Raw genomic sequence first — 16,347 nt, 5'->3', positions numbered from 1 at the left:
AGATCACATCATAGAGTGCAGTGGTCAGCTGCTGTAAGGATGAACAGAGGTTGTGTGTGTGATGCAAGGGCTCTAAGTAGAGAGCCACTGGGTTTGGAAGGTCTTGCTGTACTACAAGGCATGTTTAGGTTTAGAGCTTCTAGCAGAGCTATAGTAGAAGCTGCCTTGAGAACATGTTGTGATCACTGGTAAAATTCATTGACGTGATGGAAGAGGATGCTGGAATGAGAAATGGTGAGGTATTGGCAGAGTGACTGAGGAATTACCTAAAGCTGTTTGCTTTCAAAGGTCTATCCAACAGTCCTGTACGGAGCTTTGGCCCTGGTAGTAACTGCCTGAGAGCTCTTTTTAATGCATGCAGGTCAGGTGTAGAGTTGTGCATGTGCCTCAGATTGCTTGGCCCTGTCTCCTAAGCCTCTGACACCTGAGGCCATCTTGTAGTGATTGGCTTTCAGTGGGAGTTAGGAAGGTGCTGAGAGATGTTCTACCTGTGCTGTTCTTTAGCTGCTCTGGGCTGCTGGGGTTCCTGATGTAGTCAGTGGGAATTTGCAGGCAGCAGATAGACTGCTACTAGCTGAATCAGTTGAGCTCCTGCCTGTGTAGAGCTATTAAAAATCTTGGAAAGCTTACAATGAGAGCTCAGTTGTTCCTATGTGTTTTTTGATGTCTGATGGTACACAGTTGCAAATATATAGCCTTTCTAGTTTAGACAGATAAAATGATTACAGCTCTGTATAGAGCATGGTATGGCTGCAATACATGGCATTAGGATTCTGCAGGAGCTTTTCTCTGACCTTAAGATTTGCTCATGTGTGTAAATTACCCTGTGGAAGCAGAAGGTGAGTACCCAACCTTTACAGAGGTGGTGTTCCTCTTGTTTTGTGGGTCAGATATGTGTTTAGTCACAGAGTGGAATGAGGAACAGAGAGCCAAGGACCCAGGGTTTCTCTTGCTTTACTGATGCTACTAATCTGTTTCTTAAAACTTCCTCTGCTTGCTGAAAAGTGTTTCAGTTGGCTGAAATTTTGCTAGCTGAGCTCCTCTTCGGAGTTAGGCAAACTTGGTCCTCAATGTACCTATCTCTCCTGTATGCACTGAGCGATTTTTGAGTCAATTACGTGACACAGAAGTCTTAGTAGTGCCTTTTTCTAAACTGCCTTTGCTGCTGTGTGAGCACCTGCGAATGGCCCTTTGCACCTTAGCTCTAGGCACAGTGCAGTGTGTGCCGACAGCATTGCTGCCACTTTGCCATCCTATGTTTAATGTAGCTGCAATTACACAGAGATACATAAGGAGAAGGTGTTGATAAGCAGCCCAAGTTCTCAGCAGAGAAATGGCACCAGAATAGCTGTAGTGTTGTTTCTAATTGCAACGGATGAGCAGCCTGGCTCATTAATCCTCCCTATCAGCAGCACATAGCTTGTCTGCACCAGAATAGCCCTGATCTCAGCAAACCTACATCCCGCCCTGGGCTCCTGTTTTTGACGTATTTGGACAAGATGAGATCTAGCACTGCCTGGCAGGGACTCTGTTTGGCTGGACTGCCTTGGACAGCAGGGATGGCCCAGGACTTGCAAGGCTGTGTGCTTTAGGAGATGTCTGGGGTGCAAGCCCAACAGGTGCTGGCAGGGCTTTGCTGTGCAAAGAGTCTGTGCTGTGTTGTTCTTTTCTCTCTTTAGCTTTCTTCTTGGGCACCTGCACAAAGTGTTTCTGGAGGCTACAGCTAGCGCTGCTAATGAGCAAAACCTGTTTTCTTGCTGTCCTCAGTGACTCCAGTTAAAGCTGTGTTTGCAGAAATTTTCTCTCAGGAGCCTGTGTAAACTTCTGAAAACCCTTAGCAGCACTCAGTACTGCTGCTGTCTCCCCAGATCCTTGTGGCAGGAGCAAGGCTAGGTCACCTGATGGTGGGTTCTGTGTGGTGGAGGGAAACTGTTCAAGGACAAGGATTGCAGAGACGGGGCCAGTATAGGTGCAGTAGTGCTGATGTTTTGACTGCTAAATGATAATTCTCTCTAAATCACTACATATTGTGCAGACAGATTGGTTTCTGGGACAGGCTGATGCCTGCTGAAGGCTTAGAATATTTTTTGTCTGTTTTCTTCATTTTAATTGCATACATCCTATTAGCTTTGAATGCTGAGGAAGACAGCAGCATCCTCTATGACACTCAGCTGGGTGGGGGTGAGCCAGCTGCAGCTCAGTGTAGGCTTCTGCAGAGCCAGGCCTTTTCCCACCCAATACATTGGGAGGAGCTGCTTCTGGCAAGCCAGGGCTCTTATGTCCCTCTCAGCTGCATTCCCAGGATGACTGGGCTGGATTTGACTGGATAAGCTGCTGGGGAATTAATAAGCTCCTGCTACCTTTGCCTTGCTCTCGCTAAGATGACCGTGCATTGTGCGTGAGGAAGTGGAGGAATCATGACATACTGTAATCTGTCAGAGCAAGGGTCGTGTATGGGGAAACTGGGCAAAAGGAATTCTGGATTACTGTGAGATCCAAAAGAGATATTCTATAGAAATTTATCTTCTTTAGCCTCTCTTATTCTATACATTTGGCTGAAAGGTGCTTTAGGAGCACTATGGGCACGCGTCCTGTAATCACAGAATAACAACGTTCTACCTATTAAAATTCTCCTTTCAATTTCAGCTGGAGATAATACTCCTTTTTGCTTCTTTTTTTGCCTTTAAAGGTGAAAAAACTTAAATGCTTTTAATGATTGGAGGGTGGAGAGATGCTGAGAAGCAGGAGAAATGCAGGGAAAACTGGATGCAGAAGTGAGGAAATAACTCCCTTGGTCTTGGCTATGATGCAGGGCCTCTGCTGTGTGGTGGGATGTCAGGAGTTGATAGCTGGGCTTCTCAGGATGAGCTGCTAGCCAGGCAAAGAAAAGGGTGGTGTGAGCCAGGTACAGCAAGATGATAATTTTTCTTCACACGTGGGTTTGATATCATTGGCCTGCTCCAGAGTGACTCAGATAGAAAGTTCCTACATAGCTAAAATTCCACTCCAGTCCTTGAGCAGTGGAGAGAGCTGGGTGGCTGAAGATCAGTGGAGAGGCCTGAAATAAGTTGGTGTGCAGGTGCTCACCTTGGGGGGGGGGGGACAGTATTCTGAAACACAGCTGCCCCTCATTATCCTGCTGGTAGAGCTGAGGAAAAAATAATGAAGTCTCCTAAGCCCTAGTGCTGATATGATATGTATCAGCAGAGAGCTCTGGAGATGTTTTGTGTGCATCCAAGGGTTTGAGATCCTCCTGGAACTTTCATCTTGCCAGTGGGACCAAAGTTGTTACTGTTGGTCAGACAGTTGGGCCCAGTAGGCATCCTAGTACTGAACTTCCAACCCATCTGCAGCATTGCTCACCTGGAAACTTTCTATACTTCCCTGTAACCCTTTTGCCACGAAGGTTTGGTTCTGTTGCCTCCAGGAGGGGCCATGGGCACTTCATCATTATCCTGCTGACTTCATCAGTCTCATTGCATTCTCAGTGCACTCATGAGAGAGCTCAGGTTTCAGTTCCCCACAACTTTGCTGAACTTCAGCTATTTTGGACTAAAATTTTCCATGCCAGGTGGGTGTCTAGGCTAAGTACCCCTTTGTGTTCAGCTGAGGCAGATTGACTCTATTTTCCTTCTGTTTGTAGGTAATGCTCTTTTAACTTCATCTGATGAAAAAACTTTGGAATAACGTTTCAATTTTTTTTTCCCCATTTCTTTAGGAAAATGATAATAATTACTTTTTTTAGGGAAAATATCCATTTCATTAGCAGCATGGGAATTACTGAAATACATAATCCTAATAAAGTTTTGTATAGAAAATAACTGAAAAGCCCTTTTGATAAGGTCAGAGTACTTCACTTTGACCTTTTCAGCAATGAAACCTTTCAGTTCTTCATTCCAGGAAAGGACTTGATGTTCTGGATATATATCTAAAATGAAATAAAGTTGCGGTTGGAAAGAAACACTTCAGCTTTGCAAGCTGACAGTTCTTGATGTGGCTTAATGCTGGCAGTTTTTGAAAGGAAGATGTTTCTTCCAGTGGGTAGCATCAATATCTTCTGGTGGATAATACTCTCAGATAGCAACTATTGCAAACTGTATGTCTGAGTGGAAGGAGGAGCTTTGCACAACTGTCTTATTTGTTTTACAGATTTCTAAGTGGTTGAAGCCAGCTCAGAGAAGGATCTGGCCCAGTCTGACGTTAGTAGTAGCAAGGAGGCACCTGTGCCCTGTTGGGGGAGCTTGTCTTTGGGCAGCTGGCTCTGTAGCAGGGGTGATAGTTACAGGAAGCCTGTACTTTTGTGAAAGGGAAATGTCAGCCATAAGCACAGACAACACTTGCAGGACTGCTGTCACTGTCCCTGGAGGGTAGATGTTGACAACAGTTTCACTAAGACTACATGTCTGCAAAGAGACCAAACAAATGTGTGTCTGTGGCTTGGCTCTAAGCGTGAGCATGAAAGTCTACTCACATATGTGAGACCTTCAGAAATACTGACACATGCTTTGATATCAACTCCTGGCACATCTTTTGGCTGCATCTGAAGGTACAGCTTCACTGGGTCCCTGGAGCTCATCAACTCCAAGCCAACACCAAGAACATACCATGCTTCCAAGGGCGATTTTGTGGCTGTAGCAACGCCGTGTTCCTGCTCTGAGGGCCACGAGCTCCTCCAGTGCCTTTCCTCCAGCTTCAGTATGTTGAAGTTGGTTCCTCTGTGATAATAGGGAACAAGCAGGAAGATCTGGCACAAAAACTTGCAATGCGTGATATTGGGAAATTAGCTGAAAATGTGTTGAAAAGAACAAAATGGTTTCTAACTATGATTAAACTCTTCCTGTGGAGAGGTAAAAATGATGTGCCAAAAAGGGATTGAAAATCTTGGTGATTTGTGTACGTATGCTTTATTTCTTTAAAGAGTGCATATATGTTGTTTTCAGGGTAGCTACTAAGGAAATTTTCACTTCACTGATGAGGAAAAAAGTATAACTTAAACTAATTTTCCAGTAAGATTTCTCTTAAAATGTAAATTTCAGAATTTTCAGTAATGTCTTGTTTGCTAGAAGTATGCTCCCCTAGTTTTGGTGCTGCATGAATGAAGCTAAGATTGCTTCCTTTTAATTATTTTATAGGCATTTATTGCTTGTTCTTGGAAGTTGCTATCAACAGTTCAACAGACGTACGATCACAATGTTGACAACCTAATTTCCTCAAGGCTATCCTTACAATTAGCAGCTTGAATAATTCTTTTAAGAAAGTGGAAGATGAACAGCCTTTGTTACCTGGTATTTTCCATGCATTTTGAAACAGTAACCTCAAGAAGGTTTTACGTATATGGTTTATCAGAAAACTTCCTTTAGGCCTTATCTGAATATTAAACGTGGCATAGTGTAGTTACTGAGAAAGAGTGATGCTTTTATAGCATCTGTCCTCTGCTAACATTCAGGTGTTGAAGTTTGCAAACTTCCTTTTAAGCGTCCTATTTTCTTTTTACTGTCTTGGGACGGACGTGGAAAGGAAATTTGGAGAAAATCTGTAAGGAAAAATACCTTTTCCTTTTTTTCCCCCACAACTCCCTCTGTTCCTTGCCTTCTAACTTTTGAATACTCAATTATCTGTTCCAGACAGAATGCAGTATTTCTCAGAAAAGATGGCCCTTTTTCGCTTTCTTATCAGCCCCACTTTAACCCAGAAAATAAATCAGCAAAAGTTCAAATTCCAGTCTAGTTATCGAAACCACACTGTTGGAATGATTACAGAACAAGTCTGTATCTCTGTACCCATGCTTTTAAAATTACTCACAATTTTGGCAGTTCAAGCCAAAATTTGTGTACATATTTAAGTGTCTACTTATAAATCCAGATTTTAAGTTGTGTCATGTTTAGCACCAGGTTTTTTTATCACTTGCTCTCTCCATTCCTGTCTCCACAGATGGTGCTGACCGTGGCTCATGCTTACAGTCTGATCCACCTCAGTCCACCAACAGCATTGTTTTTCCCTCTGCTGGTACTTCATACTGTTTATCTTGCTCAGTTTTACTCCATCATCTTCCCCTTAGCTGACCCTGAGGCTGAATACCACAGCAGTAGCCTTCCACAAACAATTTGCTAGCCTGCTTTCTATCATCTAAACTACATACTTGCTGCCTGATTGACTAACTTTATTTCAAGCTTACTTTGTAATCCTTCAAAGGATTTTTTTGAATCCAAAGAAGGGGATAATTATTTAATGTAGTTATTTTATTAATACACTTCCTTTTTAACCTTCATTGTATTGAGATTTTTATATTCAAACTATATTGCAATCCTGATAGCAACTCTGAGTTTTGAAGTTTCAATGAATAATTTAAATCAACTTCAAAGTTGCAAAGAAATAATTTTAATTCCTTACTTGCATGATTATGACCTGAATTTTTCCATCCCTGAAGATCCACATTCCTGTGCACTCTTCCCTTCCAAACGGACAGAATGATCTTTAAGTTTGTTCTTAGAAACTGATTTGGCTTTGAGTGTTGACTCCAGCTTCTGGAGCTCAGTGAAAGGGTGATGAGATAAGCCCATCTGCATTGCTATAGAATCCTGGGGATTCTGAGACTGCTAAGATTCATGTCCAACCACCACCTCATCCCCACCATGTCCCTCCACTTCTTTCTGAGAATAAATATTTCCTAATCACTGTCAGGTCACTTATTCAAACCCAGTTCTGAAAAGTAGGTTCCAGAAGCTGAGAGACAGCTGTGAAATGCATCAGTTGCTTGTGAATGGATTTCAGCATCAGGAAAATGCAGTCGTAGGTTGAAGACTGTGGTTCTCCATTTAGAACAAAACAAATCATTCCTTAATATGTGAGCAATGCCATGAGTGGAGGATCTGCATATCTTTCATCTAAAGACATTGTTGTTCCTAGTTTGTGTGCGTGGGCAGGGAAACTGAGCTACCTTTCCTTTTATTTATTCTAAAGTAATATAATGCTGTTGCCAACCTGGTGGAAATTCTTTGGCAATAACGCCCTCAGTGATCATTTGCACTCTGAGTGTTATATAAAAATAACAAACACATTTGCTGCCAAAATCTATAGAAGCATTTTCATGAATCCTAGAACAAACCCAGACCACAGTAATTGCCTCCAGGCAGGGCTGTGTGGCATAAAATTTGGGTGAGAAAGGTAAAGTAAATATCTTGAATGAAGCAAACTTAAACTGCTTTAAAAGTAGCTTTCTGGATAGTAAGAACTGCATCCCTTCTCCACATCTGTCCGTGGTGATTGTGAAGAGGCAGAATTGGTCAGGAGGCCATGGATTAGACCTGGGCTTGTACAAGAGGGAGCAGTATAATTGCTAACAGTGAGGGTGAGCAATTGGGATTGAGAATTTCTACCAGAAGAGATGAAGTGTTGATGCAGTTATTCAGCACTCGTGAATCAGCTTGAGCCCAAGATGTCTGCACCTTACCCAAAAACATCTGCACTAAGCACTGTGATAATTGTTCTGGCTCACACTGATGTTACAGTGTGCTTTTGCCCACAGGATACTACCAACAATGTGTTTTTCTGAGGTGATAACATTTGGAAACCTGCTGGTAGATACTTCTGTTTTGGCTTGTTCAGTGGGAATGTTTGTTTAGGACTACTGATAGCAAGGGAGAACTGGAATCTTGTAGGGTCCAATTAAGGAGGAATGAGACGTCCGTGGTCACTGGGAGTTTCAAATAACCTGATGATATGCTTGAGGAACTTCAAACTTAGCAGATGTTACCAGGTGGCCTTGAGAATGATGTGTCTATGAATGAAAAAATCAGTTTTCACAGGATCTGTTGTTTTTAAGGAAGAGCCCCAAAAGCCGGCAGATGACATCACTGGGTCTGAGGGCAGTGTGGTTCCTGAGAAAGGTTTAGCAACTAATTAGTTTTCATTTCTTTTCTGCCTATGCAGATGCTCCATTGGGTACTGCCAATGGATGATTAAAGCGCATCCATTGCCTCGTGAGGTGGAAGTTTACCAAGTTCCTATGTATGACTCAGTTGACCTGATGTGTGGGGGTTGTGTGGGCTCTCACTGATCCAATGCACTCTGTGCATTCAGGCTCCCTTACCTCTGCAAAGATTCCTCTTAAAAGTATGGTCTTACAGCAGGCATGAGGCACCTGTAAGAAAACAGTGAGTGAATTACTTGATGCATCTGGAGTGCATATGGATGGAGGGAGTGATGGAAAAGCAAAGGAGCTTGAGCTGTCTTTCCAATAGTAGTCAATGCATGGGAATGTGGATTCTTTACTCCTAAAATACACCAAAACACTACATGCTGATTTGTTTTTTTTTTTTAAAAAAAAAAAAAAAAAGTATTTGAGCTTCAACAATACAGGAAAAGAGATGTGATGCCTTCAGACAGTTAAGGAGCTTTTATTTCATTCTCACCACTAAAACGTGTCATGCCAAAAAGATGCTGTGCCCCTAGATCTGTGTTCATAGCCATCCAGTTATATGTAGCAGCTATTGCAGATCAAAAGCTACTGTGCCTGGCTTTGTGCACTGTAGTAAACACTGTTGTATTGTAGAAAGTTATTGAAACTTTACCAGTGAGAAATCAATGCTCTGTTTTGGCTGGAAAATAGTGATGTGCTGGCTTTTTTTTTTTTTTTCTTCCAACCCTGTGCAAATTATGAGGTGAGTGGATTAGTGACATAACGATGAGTGAGGTTTTTCTGTGTTTACTTACACAGTACATGCACTTGGACTAAGTTTTAAGGGGATACAGTTTTTCCTGACATTAAATCACAGCCTGTTATGGTAGTGGTTCTTCAGCCTTTCTGGTAGGCGAAGCTCCCTGTCCCACCTCACCAGAAATAAGTGTGGTCTCAGTCCCATCTGCTCCTCAGTGCTGTTAAAGAGCATCAGGAGAAGAATGTATCTATTTTATGTATGATTAGTAAATACCACAAAGATGTAGTCCTAGTATTGCTTCAGGCAGCCCTATGGAAGTGCTGCTGCAGATAAATACAGATGCCTTATTTTTTTTAATGGAAAAACTGTTCATGCATTAGATGTGTACAAGCCCTAACACCACCCTCACCACTGCCCAGCAATAGAGGGACACAACCCTGCTCCCCAAACTTTGTTGGTTAACTTGATGCAGCTCAACAGACTCCAAAACAGTTCTAGATTTTGATTTCCTTAGGAAAGACCCAGGCGATCTGATTTACCCTGGATGTCATCTGCCAGTGAAGCTGCCAGCCAGGCCTCCAAGTGATCTGTGACCTATTCTGGAGAGAGGAGCATCTTAGAAACATAAAACAAAGGGCAACTAAATGTCTGTATCAGCAAAGGGAAGTGCAGTAGGAATGTCCTGCCTGGAACAGTAGGAACTTAGTGTTCTATGCTTGCCCAATGGTGTTGGTAGATGGAGCCCACATGGATGCAAGTGGAATTCTGGTAGCAGCTGGAGAAGTTTGTGGTAATCCACAGGGCAGCAAAGTCTAAGAAGAAACAATGTCAATAGAGTGTTAAAAGTTTTCCCTGCTGAAATTACCTGATTTTAGAAAGAACACATACAGAGTCCTTCTTCTGACAGGGGAAACATGTTGCTTGCGTTCCTCTGGATCAGTGGGAATCATCTAATGTGAAGAGTTCAGTTGGGTTTTAAGGTGAAACATAACAGCACCGTGGGGAATCTCTGGATACAAGGGGATGTCATGGTGGTGCAGCCAGTGGTATACGTCCTGTGACAAAAAAATGCTAGGCTATTTCTTTGTTGGTGTGTGGAAGTATATGTGGTGCATAGTGTAGAATTGTCCCATGTCCATGGGCAGAACTTTACCTTTGTTTTGTTGTGATCTCCCATGGCAAAGGAGATGCTGAAAAGGATGTAGCAATGGCCAGGGGGCTTTGACGAGGGCAGTCTCATATAGACACACGAAGAATGCTAGGGCTGGACAAGAGGTTGGAAGGACACAAGCTGTAGCAAGACATGGCAGAAGCAGGTAAGAGCAAGCACTTGGGGCTAATCCAACTTGCCATGTGATGTCACACTGATGTGCACAGGTGCATCATGCAGAACATTGATCTGGCAGCTTTGGGTCTGCCTGGTGCACACAAAGTTCAGGTAGCTCAGAGCGCTGTATTCCCTGCTCCTCTTGCAGAACTGAAATATGTGTGTTTGTATTACTGGCTCTCTGGCATTGTCTGCCTGTTTACAAGCTGTGCGCTCTTATTTTGTGTGTATTAACACTTGGCAGCTTACATAAATGGGCTTGTTGCTGATACACAAAAAGCAGTGAGCTCCAGCTTCCCGATCTGACTGCTCTGCTAACAGAAATAGAAAACACTTTTTAAGTCCTTCTGACTCTGGGTGCACTGTGAGCCAATCTTTTTTAGTAAAAATAGCATTTCCTTACTGAGTCTTTTGGAGCGGCTCTGTATCTCTGCTTTTCCTTCCGCTTATGTGCTTAAAAATAATAATAATAAAAACCAACACTGATTAATTAATCGGGCTTTTCTCTGCATAAACGACGAGCATTTCTGGCAGCTGATCTGATATCCCTATCTTCACACTGTCAACTGACATTTAGGGAAATCAAGTTATTTGCGAAGGACTAATTCTGCTGGAGGAAGAAAGAGTAGGGAAAGGATGTGTTTAAATATTAGATTCTCTTATTTGTACTGACCTGACTTTTCTTTTTTTTTTTTTTTTTTTTTTTTGACTGAGTAATTATGTGGTTGCTTGACATAATGGGAACTGGTGATTTTCTTCCTTTCTCTAACCATGCACCAAGAGGTCAGCACATGGCATCATGTCTTGACACAAATATGAACATTCTCATCTGTGAGGCTAGGTTTTCTTTTTTCTTAATAGATTTAATCTTTATTTTTCTGTGAGGATATGCAGTGGTGCATATGAGATGGGGTGCAGCGCAGCTCTATATCTGTCTATCCCAAAATGGGGTTTTTGGTATCAAGGGGCAGGCCAGAAAGCAGGTAAGCCCAAAGAGGTACCTCTAACTGCTAGGGGAGCTGAACATGGATGGGATGGCTGATCCCACTGTGGGGAATGGGGAAGGCTGTGCACAGAGCCCCTGCCTGCTCTGACTTCCAGTTTGCCTCTGGAAACTGAGTTTGTTGTTACCCTGCAATGCCAACCAGCTCAACTGGGCCATTGCTTCATGGAAGATCATGCCAAGAGGCATAGGCATGGTCCAAACAGCAAGAAAGGCAAACAGCAAGAAAGGGACAAGGGAATGTAAAGGAAGTTATTGTCTGGTCAGGGAACCCAGCTCAAGGAGGAGAAAGAAACAAGAATCTGCAAATTGTATCTCCCATAGACTTTTTTCCTCAGTTAATGGTAGGCTTGTGTATGAGGCTTTTCTGCGGACCAGATCCTGGACTCAGGTGATGCAGAGGCCATGTAGGTCCATCACAGGGATTCTGCACCATTTCATTTTTACTTATTTTCTTGGTTGGTCATTTTTATTTTTTATACCTCCATATCAACTGCAATCTCTGTTTGAAGCTTTTCTTTCTGAATTTTTTTCTGAAAGCTTTGCCCGGGAAGATAAAGAGGTTTGTTTTGGTGTCTGTGCAATAATCTAGATCCTCTATCAGTGTGACCTACTAGATAAGATCCTTGTTGGGTATCAGGAAATGAGTGCTATGTTCTCATTTCTATGCTGACGTATTATGCAGCTTAGCTAATCATTCTGCCTCCTCCTGCTTCTCCTTTCTCACTTGTAAATTGAAGCTGATGATGCTTGCTGCCCTTTGTAATACACTTTAAACCTGCAGAAGGAGATAGCTAAGGATGATCAAAAGAAAGCTTGATTCTGCTGCTCAGTACATAAAAAATGTGATTTATTACATGAATTCTGCCAGTGGAAAGCTTGAATTTATATTTACAGTGGTACAAATCTGAAAGCTCATTGACATCAATGCAGGGCTTTACACTGATTTCAAAAGGCATTAAATGAAGCTTTATACAGAGACACAAGCTTTTTATTTTACCTTTTTTTTCCTGCTGACCATTGTAGTTGCCATTTGCTGAAATGGCATTTAATTTTCTTGAACCATCGGAAAATATGCAGCAAATACATATGGAGGTTGCTGTTTTATTTTCATAGCAGAGGAATTCTGAGAAAACCAAAGAGGCCATGTGTAGTTGGGGTACAGGACTACCATAGGCAAAGGAGCACCCCTTCAATCCATGACAATTAAACTGAATTTTGTCTTCCCTGACAGTGCCCATGCTGTGCTTAGTACTCACCCAATTTATTTCTCCTGTGTGTTCTCTGGCTCCTGACTTAATTGAATCCAGGCATTGTGCAACTGGGATTAAGTGTATCCTCCTTCTAGTGTCCCTTTCGCAGAGCTGCTTCAATTATGGAGGACTGCTGATGAGCCTTTTCCCTCATGTATGGTACTTCATTTACCCCTTCTTTAGAACAACTGCAGTTAACAGCAGAGGCGGTTATTCATAAGGTTTGATAAGCATCTGTAGCATTTCCTCAGGCTCCAAAATGAAATGACTCTTTTCATCATCACCTAGGGGCATATAATAGATAAGGGACAACAATAAATATATTTGGCACCACAAGTTTCCCTCCAGAAGTCATACTGTTATATTATGGTCTGTTGCAAATCGCTTTTTCCGTATCTCGTGCATGTTTCTGACAAGATAATGTGGTCTTCCTTTCCATCTCTGCCAGAATTTAACTCTGGCTTTTTTTTTTTTTTTTTTTTTTTTTTTGCTAGTCTGGTCTCTTTAAATGAGACAACTTTTTCAATGAAAACTGATCTTGCTGTGGTATTTATCATGCAGGCTTTGCCTTTTATGTTCCAAAGAGGCCGTTGTTTCCAAGTTATTTCCATTTGAGCACTGTGTGCTTAAGTTTGAATGGCTGAGTCAATGAGGCAGTCAGAGATAAGGGTTTTCAGTAACTTCTTGATAATTCATGAGCTATGCAGCACATTTTATAAACATTTGGGAGCAAACTCTGAACAGCTTAATAGCGTGGTGTTAAGTGGCCAGTCCTCTGTAAAGCAAGAGGTGACAGCTCCGAGTGCTGTGACCAGCACAGTTCATGGCCTAATCTTAAGACCACCTGTAGACCGTGATCTCACTTGAGAGGAGCTGTAGACATTCAGCTCTCTTCTTTTTCTGAAGTCTACTGTACTTCCGAAAACTTGTGCTGTGTATTCTCAGAACACTCCGAAGACTCATTGAAAGTCCATTGCTGGGGTCTGTAAGTTCATCATTTTCCTTTGCCCTGGCCTTTTCAGATGTTGCTAAGGTGGAGTTGGAACCAGCAGAAATGAACTTCGGAATTCAGTATTTGGTTCAAGAAACAACTCTTTAAGCAATCAGCATAACAGACACACAAAGATGTACCCATAAGGAGATGTTGTGAAAAGATGGCGTAGTACAGAAACCTCAAAGTGGATTGAAAGTGCATTTACTTGGGAATTTATCTTATGTTTCAATTTTAAATTGCAGTGTGAGCAGAATTTGTTTAGGGAACTCAAATGTGATCACCTCTTGTGTTGTAAATATCATGACAGTTCCCTAGGAGGACTGATAATGCCAAGTCCACTTTAACATTGATTTGGAGTGTAGTTTTCAGATGATGCTTTTCATTTTTGCTCCAAGATTTCCAGGGGTGGTCTAACATAAGGTATGGGATGTGTAATTTCAATGATTTTATATTCTCTTCTTGCTTTGTCTTTTCTTTCTAGAGTGAGTTTTCCTAGCTTCCTCTTGCATCAGTTGGTTCCTGATGCACTTTTGGTTGCTAAATTTAAGAGTGATTAGTTATGGCAATTGTGAAAGCTGATGATTAAACTGGGATGAAAACATTTGTAATGTTCTTTTCATAAATTAAATAGACTGAATGGCGTACATCCTTCATTTCCACTCTGTTCATTATTCACTCATCCTGTTATGACTTTCACCTGCTTTCTAGACATGGACACCAGAGTGGAGCACAGTAGTAGCTGCGACAAAGCAAAGTGAGCAGTTGTTTGGCTTCTTGATATTCTCCTGTTTGCATACTTAAAATTTACTGGCCACAGTGTGTCACAGTGGCTTAATAATTGCCATAAACAGAAGTGTTTTCTAAAAACAGCTGGTTCCCAGGGGAATGTGGCCTGAATGAATTTCTCTTTTAAGAGTTTGGAACCAAATGGCTGGTTCTCCTGGAGCAGGAGCTACTTTCTTGTTCTTGGCAAACCATCAGTTCAGACCATCAAGAATTAAAGAATGTCCTCATTACTTGCTAGTCTTCAAACCCGTCTCGTTTTTAACTATTGATCCAGAGTGCTTATCTGTCCTTTGAGGTCAATGGCAGGAGCAGCCCAAGGAGTAAAAAATGGAAGGTGAGGGCTGATTCCTATAGAATCCCACCAAAATCACGTGTGTTTGGGAACAATCTGTTGTTTATGGCTGCAGCTAATGATCTGAGAAACTGCAGAAGAGCAAAAAACCACTATCAACTCTGTTACAAAGTTAGGGTTTTGACTTCTCTGGTACAACATGGACGTTCTTGTCGTCTCCTAGAACTTCCCCGACATTCAAAGAGCTGAAGATTCACCATCAGTGATCTGAATAGTCCTTTGGACATCTCTCTTAGCTCTCAACTCTGCATTAGCTTCCGTTAAACACTCTCCTATTTAATAACATATGGTATTTCATTTCCATGCATAATGCATACGTGTTCTTCTACCTATTTCTGTAGTACTAAAATATCTATTGAAGGAATTGCAGTACTCAATACTACTGGTTCTGTATCACTTTCTTTTCTTCTTTGCATGCTCAGAAATATCCAATTCTCTTTTTTTGTGCTAAATTCAGGGTTTTTCTTCAACCTCTTATTTTGTGCTTGCATTTATATTTATTATTATATTTATATTATTAACTTCACCCTTGGCAGTATTTTAGCTGAAGTTTTTTGTTTTCTCTTTAAGCCAAATGCTTTTATAATCATTGAAGGCTTTCTTGGACTGTGGCATCTTCATTCCTAGGTTATCTAATAAAATGCTATTAAAAATGATAACTCATGTTTTTATGTTTATGGTTTTCTATCTTACTGTCAAATGTTCATGATTGGATGGAATGGCAGGACATGGAGTTAGTGATTTGGATTCTGCATTTGTGATGTTCAAAATGAATAGCCAAACCATGTTGTCATGCACTGAAAGCATTTGGTTTCTGTTCTAACTTTGTGTGTGCTAGCTATCTGCTAGATCAAGTCAAGATACAGTGTTTTTGAGTCAGGAAATAGTTGAAATTGCTGTTGATGATTTAAAATTATGGCCAACTTCTGGCAGGTTGACATCTTCCAAAATCAGTTCCTTGTGCTGAAATTCTGTCCACAATGCCTAATGAGAAAGCTGTGTTAGAGACAGATGCTTGGGAAGCTCATTGCCTTGTTCACTAGCATGGTTTGGAGATATGTAGGAGATGATGATAATTCATTAATCTGCCCTGTATTTTTCATAGTATTGACTCATGTATTTGTGTTTGTTGCTGGGGTGTCAGTGACAACAAAGTTCTGTACTTGACAGAAAAAGTTACTTCTTCCAATTAAGACTTCTCTGCATGAACAATAGTAGCCAAAGCAGCCTTTGCTGTTTTCTCTAGGCTATCTGAAATAACTTTTTATCTTTCTTTATTCACTATGTTCTCTCTAATAATCTGCTTCTGTCGTGCAGTATTTGCATGTAGTTCCCAATAACATCTATAATTTATAAGCCTTACTTCCAGAGCACTGAGACGCATCAAAACAATGTCCAAGGAGCATAAAGCAGTCTTCTCAGCTTTGATATTTCTTTATTTTTAGCTGTTCTCCCCACAGAGAACATTATGACGTTTGGTTGCAAGAGCTGAAAGAAAATTTCTAACCTGCGTTGCATGGAACCCAAATGATTATGAGCTTATACATTTGATGCAGACTGTTCACTGGGGCCCATCTGCTGAAGATTTCACTGATATGCTAGAAAGAATCATTGCTGGAAAAAAAAAAACCCTGCTTTTGCCAGCTGAATATTTTAGCTGCTGATTAAAACAACAATTCTGCTTCAGCCTTTTTGTGTTTCTTTCTACATACGCAATATTACTTTAAAAACAATGAAACAAATAGTAACTAAAGAAATATTTACTACTTCTTCCTTCCTGGTATTTGTTTCTGTTAGCAGCCTGCTTGCTCTCATTGCATTCTCTCCTTAGTACTTCATGTTTTTGGGAGAGAAATAGCACCAACAGAGCAGACTCAGAGGATGACCAACTTCGGACAGCAGAAGAGTGGCAGGACTAGGAAAAAAGGTTGTTTGGTTGTTTTTTTTTTTTTTTTTTTTTTTTTTTTTTTTTTTT

Source organism: Centrocercus urophasianus, unplaced genomic scaffold, assembly GCF_019232065.1.
Source record: "Centrocercus urophasianus isolate 14NV4802_14NV808 unplaced genomic scaffold, USGS_Curo_1.0 seq_10, whole genome shotgun sequence".
Lineage (NCBI taxonomy): Eukaryota > Metazoa > Chordata > Aves > Galliformes > Phasianidae > Centrocercus > Centrocercus urophasianus.
The sequence above is the reverse complement of the archived record's forward strand: the minus strand, read 5'-3'. Positions refer to the sequence as shown.